The sequence below is a fragment of the Carassius auratus genome, unplaced genomic scaffold (genome assembly GCF_003368295.1).
Source record: "Carassius auratus strain Wakin unplaced genomic scaffold, ASM336829v1 scaf_tig00214183_4049273_7079891, whole genome shotgun sequence".
NCBI classification, from domain to species: Eukaryota; Metazoa; Chordata; class Actinopteri; order Cypriniformes; family Cyprinidae; genus Carassius; species Carassius auratus.
In genome coordinates this window covers 2,540,450-2,548,565 of record NW_020527547.1, presented here as the reverse complement: position 1 = coordinate 2,548,565, position 8,116 = coordinate 2,540,450, and positions in this window count along the sequence as shown.

Below are 8,116 nucleotides of genomic sequence, written 5' to 3'. Positions count from 1 at the left end.
TGAAAAACATCTCTCTTATTACCAGATCCTGACCAACCTCAGGGAAGCTGCTATTTTCAAAGAGACACATTTGTCACAACACATTATCCAAAAAAAAAAAAAAAAGTGTCATGATGACAAATGTTAACGGCACATTTAAATAAAAAAATATGGAAATTATCAAGGAAACTCTTCAGTAGTGTTGTCCAGTGTCATTTCAACCATTTGTTAATATGCATAAAAAAATGACTTTTCTGCATTAAATGGTCTAAATTTAAAATGTGTTTAAAAAAAAATTGCAATGGTATAAAATATTAAATACATTTTCAGTTTGCAGCTTCAGCACAATAATGTAATTAGCAAAATGGGTAGAAGAATCTGGAATAAATGAGTATATAGCAGTATATGAGTGAGAAATATGGCAATATTGATGCAACATTATCTTGACTGTTAAAGAAATGGTCTCACTATTATGGTAATGGATCACTAATGATTATAACTGGGTGAATACAGGTAAATTGGCACTGCTACTGGAACGTAATTGCTGTATTTAATATTTCCTTCTTTCCTATTATGGTTGAGAATTTAGCTCTTTGAGTTTTTATATTGAATACAATCTTGATATATTTCTGTTCTGATTCATAACTTCCACACATTATTGTAAAGCTGTCTGGATAATCCCTTAGGCCTTCATTCGAGTGAAGTAGCGCTTTGGAAAAGTTCTGTAAATAAATTGATAATGTGCAGTGACCATTTCAAGGAAAGCAATTCAGACAAAAGACTAAAAGCAAATGGCATCAGAACCACCGTAAAACATTGTGTTGTCATGACAATCATTAGAAATGCCTTTTCTTAGTCTACATTTTTATTGTCTTGGAGAACAAAATAAAAATAAATTAATAAATCCCTTGATGCCAAGGCCTCTGGTTATGGAGTATTTAACCTGGCTTTTAGGTTTGGAGTCGTTACTTGCATCCAGTGAATTTCAGATGTTTGGTTAATAGAAAAGCCCTTTAGTTTCTTAAGGCCATCAAGGACATGTTAATGGACACTTTTTTATCAGCTCGTCTTCCTGTTGACCTTCACAAAGCCTTTGGAGCTGACAAATACAAAACATAAAGTGTTTTTGTAAGTATTTCTCCCACAAAGTCAAATTGTAAATCATCCTCCACCTTCCCATTTAAAAGTTTTAGCTGCCTGTGCAGTAAAACTTCAGTGTGAAGGTTTTTGCTCTGAAAGCATGAAAAATTATAAGAGGCTGAGTGTTTTTACAGTTTTGTAGAGAATTTGTGAAACTCTAATTATGCCTACGAGACCTCTGATAATGAGCATGCAGAGACTTCTTTCATTCACAGGGAACCAGCTGGCTGTGGACCTTTTGTGTGAGTTCAGGCATCTTTACAATCTTTCAGTCAGTAAAAGCAGTCGTACACCAATCAGAAGCACATTAATCCCATGCACATTTCACATCAGTTCCTAGTCAGAGCTCCGTGATTAGGGAAACATTTTGGAAGTTCAAGTAAAATGGCATCTATCAATTACAGAATATTCCTTAATGTCGTTATAGATTTTAATATGTTTGAGAGAATGTATTGAGAGTTTCACTATTAGTATTCATAATTGCTAAATAATGCTAAATAATAAGAATGATAAATGCATTTAATAATAATAATAAAACAATACAGTTTACCAGGAATGCAATAAATAAGTTGCAGTATTGTAAATATGCAGATATGACACAGAACACTTCTAGAGTGTGATGATAATGGATCTGAGGCCATTGTGATATAATTTCTTAGATACTTCTATAGTTATTTTTTTTAAATCCATTTTTATTTTTATATTGTCTGTTTTTTAGTAACATTTGTACTAATTTTGTTGTGTATTTTTCTTTTTTTTGTCTAGTGTCAAAGCATTTGTCTTTGTTTGTGTCTGCATGTGTTCCTTTTGTCCCACTTCCTTGGTCACACCCTCTTGTTTAGCCATTTTCTTATCATTTCTCTAACTGTGCTCACCTGTATATTTTACTCCAGGGTGCTAACTACGGGAGAGCTAGGGGGAGCTCGGCTCCCCTTAATAAGTCATGGGCTCCTTTGAAAATGCGATTTGTGAAATTTTGGGGGGTCTCAAAAAATATTGACAATGTGTTGTTTTGACGTGCAATTTCAGTTTTGTCTAATGTGATCATTGTGGATTATTATGTGACAAATGTCAAAAAATATTATTCATTCATGCATTACGGTGATTTAAACGTAATTCACTTCAGTAAAGAGAGCTATACATGCTATTCTTTTCATGAGCATCATGGTATGGGGGTGCTGCGGTGCAAATTCCACTCATGTTTATTACGTTAACTTAAAGATTCATATAAAAAATATAAATGTTGGAGGCCATTGATTTAGGCATCCACTCCTTGGATTTCTGGACAAACATTAAAGGAAGCCGACCCCAGGCCTCTGTGGTCGACTCTGAGTCAAGGTAAGGTGTGTTACTTATTTGCAATTATGTGTTGTGGCTTAAACATTGTTCATGTGAACTCAAAGACAGCCTGATGGTTTGTTCATTGACTATTTGTGGGTGGCTGTTTGTTTTGTTCACCTATCACTTCATGTCAATAAAGTATAATAGGGTAAATCCTGTATAGCGATTTATCCTATATAGTACTTGCATAAAGCATAGTTCATTTATTTCTTTCTTTTTTATTCTGATTGTTTAGATTTACTTATTTATTTATTTATAAAGTTATTAAAAAAATAACTATTGGTGAGTTCTTAAATGACATGAAAGAGACTTTTATATTCCAGCCTGCTGCATTTGACATCACAGCTCAGAATGTTCTCTAGTGATGTCATCACTGGCCATTTAAATACTTGCACAGGTCCACCACAACTAATTTCACAACACCAAAAAAGAAGATTTGGAGTTTGGTTTGGTTGCGCTTTCCAGAAAACTCTGTGCAGGTTGCTAAATGCATTCAAACTACTACTAGTCCATGACAAATTACACATTTTCTTTAGTGTGGAAATCTTCTGATTCCCCAGTAAACATGTCCTTGCAGGGTCCATGCTGGCTTTTTGTGGGCACAGTGGGTTAGGGCCAGCCCAAACCAAACTTAAACAGGCACATTGCATGCTTGCCCAGGAGCCGCAGGCTCTCTGTAAGCAGCCCGCACTATGGGACTGCCCACGTTAATGCAAAGAAGGTCCAGTGTGGGGCAGACATGAGCCTGTTAAGAATTTTGTGGGCAATTTTCTTTCCTACCACCCTTTTTTCGGGTGCGCATTTGTTCAGGAAGTAAAGTATCCAGCGCATATGTAACACTGTCAATATCATTGTTTCCTCACCACACGAGAGAGCCGAGGTTGATTCCACACACTCCCAAAAGTCCAAATTAAATTGATGAAAATGTAATATTTAAAATTTATTATTATGCTGTGCATAACAGCACCAAAATAACAAAAAAATTACAACTATGCTCAGTCGCATTATGTTCTCCAGGCATTTTCCATGTGCGTTTGCGATGACGTAAGGTGACTGCAAACGCACCTGGGTTTGATACAACTATTAAGCGTGAAAGCCGACCAACACTGCGGGCGGTGCCGGGAACAATCGCACTCGGCTTGGACCGCAGCAAACGAGCCCAGTGTAAAAGCCTTCTCAGAGTCCCTGTGTGGCAGCCCGTTGGGGACCTTTACACTACAAAGATAAAGATGTGTATTTGCTTGTGTTGTTTTTTTTTTCTGTATGCTGTTCATGAACTCTAAGACCAAAGCTTCTCTCTCTCTCTTTTTCTCCCTCTGTGTTTTTAACATTGCCCACCTCAATATTTGCCTCCTCCATGGAGCTTGTGGCTTTGTCCTTGAAGCAAAGAACATTCCAAATTAGTTGCAGAGCCTCCTCATTCAAAGACCCACATGCACACATGCTTGCACAGCAGGACAGCATGGCCTTTCGTAGGTGTGTTCAGGTCCTGCTCCGTTCCAGCTTGGTTCCTATGTGCCACCCAGCATCCACGAGGAGCCATCCAAAATTTTTTCACACAATTCCCAGACTCTACAGTCAATCCCTGCCAAACGGGTAAGGTTCAAATATATTTCTCTTGTAGCTTTGTGTCCATTACAGGGAGTATGAAACCTCTGTAGCACTAGATATCCTAAAACAATTAACAGCATTGTGGTTGGAATAACTATATGTGCACATCACTAGCCTAATTGCACACAAATCCAGGATTATTTACCTTAAGGTATAGCTCTCTGAATATAAAGATAATTTTAAACAAGGAATGGTCTAGGAGCACATAGGGCAGGGATTGGCAACTTCAGTTGTGGAGGGCCACTGTCCTGCAGAGTTTAGCTCCAACCCTAATTAAACACATCTGAACAAGGCAATCAGTGTTTTCGGGATTACTAGATAGATACAGGCAGGTGAGTTTTTATGAGGGCTGAAGCTAAACTCTGCAGGATAGTGGCACTCCAGGACCAGAGTTGCCTATCCCTTACATAGGGGATAAATGTCAGGTTCACTTGAGTAAAAACGAAACATTTTGGGTTCTGAACTCCTTTCTATCCTTCAGCCTCCCTCTTACATACTCCATTTCTCGTGTTTATACCTTTTTGTGTGATTCAGCCATTACCTGTTGAAAGATAGAAAATTTGTGCACTGAATGACCAAATGTAACAACTCTTAGTAGTTGGTTTGTGTATATTTGTACAAGTGCATATAGAAGTGTTAACTTGACATAAGACTTGACTTTTTTTCTCCTTATGTGTAACCAAGCAAAACCAAAAACAAACCTAGAGAACAGATTTTTTTCCATACGATGAAGTCATGGGGAGAAAAGTGTATATTTTTAAATCGGCTCATTATATCACTGACTTTGAGGATGTTTTGCCCAAAGCATATCTTTAAAAGATCACTAGAACTGTCAATGCCCTCACTATCTGCTTTTTTTGCATCACATAACCTTAGACCTTTGTGTTCTTAGATTTAATGTTGAGTGCATACAGCAATTTTATGATTGCTTTTTTCAGCACTGTGTGGTGAATGGCATATCCACTTTAGTATTTTGTTTTCATTAAGCTCTTAAATGACATGAAATAGCCCACTCTTATCGACCCACAAGGGTTCCACAGGGATCAGTGGTGCTTTTCTTCTCCACCAACATACTCTAATTAGATCGTGTTTCTTTTCACGGCTGTGCTGATAACACAAATGTATTCCCCCATCTGCCTCTGCATCTGTAATCTGAGAAAAGATCTTTGCATCCCTTGACATATCAGACTCGTTGACTACTGATTGCTTTGGACTCAAGCTCAACAAAGCCCCTGTCACACTGCATGTTGGTCTTGGAAAATTGCCGGGTTACCTTCTGTGTGAAAGCAAACACGTCCCGGGATTGATTCCGGGACTGATCCCGGGTTGGGGACCAAACATTGCCGGGTTCAGTCCCGGAACAAGCTCTGTGTGAACAAAAACCAGAACTAATACTGTAAAGAGTGTGTTGTAATGACGACACGCGTTATCATGCAACTCTTTTACTGGGTGTTTTGAAGGCAGATCAACATTTGAGGCGCAAAAATATGTGCAAACTTTAATGAAGCAGAGATCAGTTAGCTCCTCACTATCTGCGCGGAAGCTGAGATCGTTCAACAGTTTAAGTGAAAGTTAACGTTTTCAACTTGTACATTACACAACACATCCTAATGTCACGTGTCACTACGGGACCTTTACGTGTTGTGTGTGAACGCAAGGACAGATTCCAGGAAATCACTGGCATGTGTGAATGAACTAAAATCTAACAATCCAGGAACAATTGCCGGGACACATTGCCCATGTACTTTCCAGAATGCCCATGTCTTCTCCCTTCTACTCCCTTCACCAACTATATTTTTATTGTGCAAAAATATAAACACTATAATTCTTCTCTTTCCTTTTTTCCATGAACAAAAGTGTCCACTAACAAAGTGATTAGTATTTGACTCGAGATCCCAACATGCTGACCCCCATAGGGGTCATAGGCTTTAGTTAGGGTGCACACCATATTTATTCCACAAATGAAAATGAGATGTGAGAGAGAAAATTGTTCCACAATTGAGGAAAACAGGGTCCTTTCTCTAAAAACTAGTATACTCAGCTTTCTCATTAAAGTCCAGGTCCCCTTACAGGACCAGGCTGTCAGAACCCTGGAAATTATTTTCTACTCATTCCTTTTCTTGACAGTCTGCCAGTATCTATTAGAATTCAGGGTAAAAGACCTTGTCTCGGTCATGCTACATGTCAGACTGACCATTATTATCAGCCATTTCTGGTCATCCATCCATTCTGTATTTTCACCTGAAGGATCCTACTCATCCAGGTCTAGAAAACCCTTCATCCCTGCGTATTAGTGAAACAAAGCTGCAATAATTGACACATGATTTGATTCTCCAGTTATTTTTAGACAAAGCCTTGCGTCGGCCATCCTTCAGACTCCACTAAACTGCTGTGGCTTTTGCTCATACAGCAGTAAAAAATGGTTCAAGTTGCCAACTCAGCAAAAAAGAAATGTCCTCCTATCACATTCAATTGCTTTTATTTCAGCTGCATCTTACGTTATGGATATTGCAGTTTATTGCTCTGGCCAAATCCCATGCCTCCCTGCAGCAGGAGTATGTCATGTTCACGCAGGTGATCATCTATCCTGCTCACTTCTGGTCACACATATCTTTCTTGAAGTGTTTTATTCTGCTGTAGGCAATACTCTGTTTTACTCTCTTCTGGGATTTGTTTGGATTTATGTGCCTCTCAAGTAGAGTCAGAAATATATTGTTATTACGAGTTCTGGGCAAATGAGAAAAGACGTACGAGTGGAAAACTTGTGTAAAAGGTGTGATGTATGGAACAGCTGATTAAGATAATCATAATTTGCAACAAACATTTAGTTTTGATAGCCTACCATGTATAATTGAGTGATGTAAATAATTTATTTATACATGAATACATGATTAAATTAATTCAAATGTTGGGTTTATTGTTCACAATATCATTTAGTTGCTTAGGCAACTTGAATGTTATGCTTCCTACTTAAATGCATGAGATGTCGTAATAAAGAATGCCCAGCTTGGAGGAACGATTTTCCCAGGTGCATATGAAGTAAGTATTATACCACACTAAAAGGTTAACCAATGTGGGTTGAGATAATTAGTGCATGCAAGTGTTGCAGATTGAGGTAATGAATGTGATTATTGAGAAGGTGCGTGTGTTGTGGGTGAGGGGAAAAAAGTGGGAGAAATTATTTTGGGATCCTTTTTTTTCTCTCTCTCTCTCTCTTTGAGAATTTTGTGGAATATTATTTGTTTGAGAGAGGGCTAGAACCTGAGGACATCAGAACCTTTAGCACTCATCAAGCCTTGTCTTATACATTGTTACTTCACATAAAACCCAGCCAGCATGTCATACTTCCTTTTTCCCTGAGTCTACCTTTTTTTATACCCACTTTCCCCTCATACACTCTCACATATATATATATATATATATATATATATATATATATATATATATATATATATATATATATATATATATATATATACAACCTCCAGTAATTAGCCCAAGTCACATAAATTAGCATATTAATGGGCAAATCTAAAAATTAAAACTCAAGAGTATGATTGAGGAAGTAAAAACGAAAGCAAAAAAAAAAAAAAATCAGGGATGTAACAATGTGTTATTCATAGATGGATGGCCAATGTGTTCAGAGTCCCCTGCATAGTGCATGAGTCATCACTGAAACGTCTAGAACAGGAATAGTCACATGAAGTGACATGCCATTTGTAATCTGCTTCATAGAACCACTTAATTCAATTAAATGTAGTGCTTTTTAAAATGCATATGGTCCCAAAGCAAGCTTGCTAAAAATACATCCCTTAAAAAAAAACCTGGAATGAAACTAGTTTGTCTTTTTTAAATAAACTCTTTAGTCTGACTGAAATTGTGAGTTGAGTTGGACTAACAGACTTAAATAATATGATTTGTAGCTTGGTCCAAGTACACACATAAATAAAACGATTGGCCACGTCATTGTGCGTATGATGTGACGTGTATTTAATCATTTAAATATTCAGTTACGCACAGTGTCATGTATACTTGGACAGGCAAA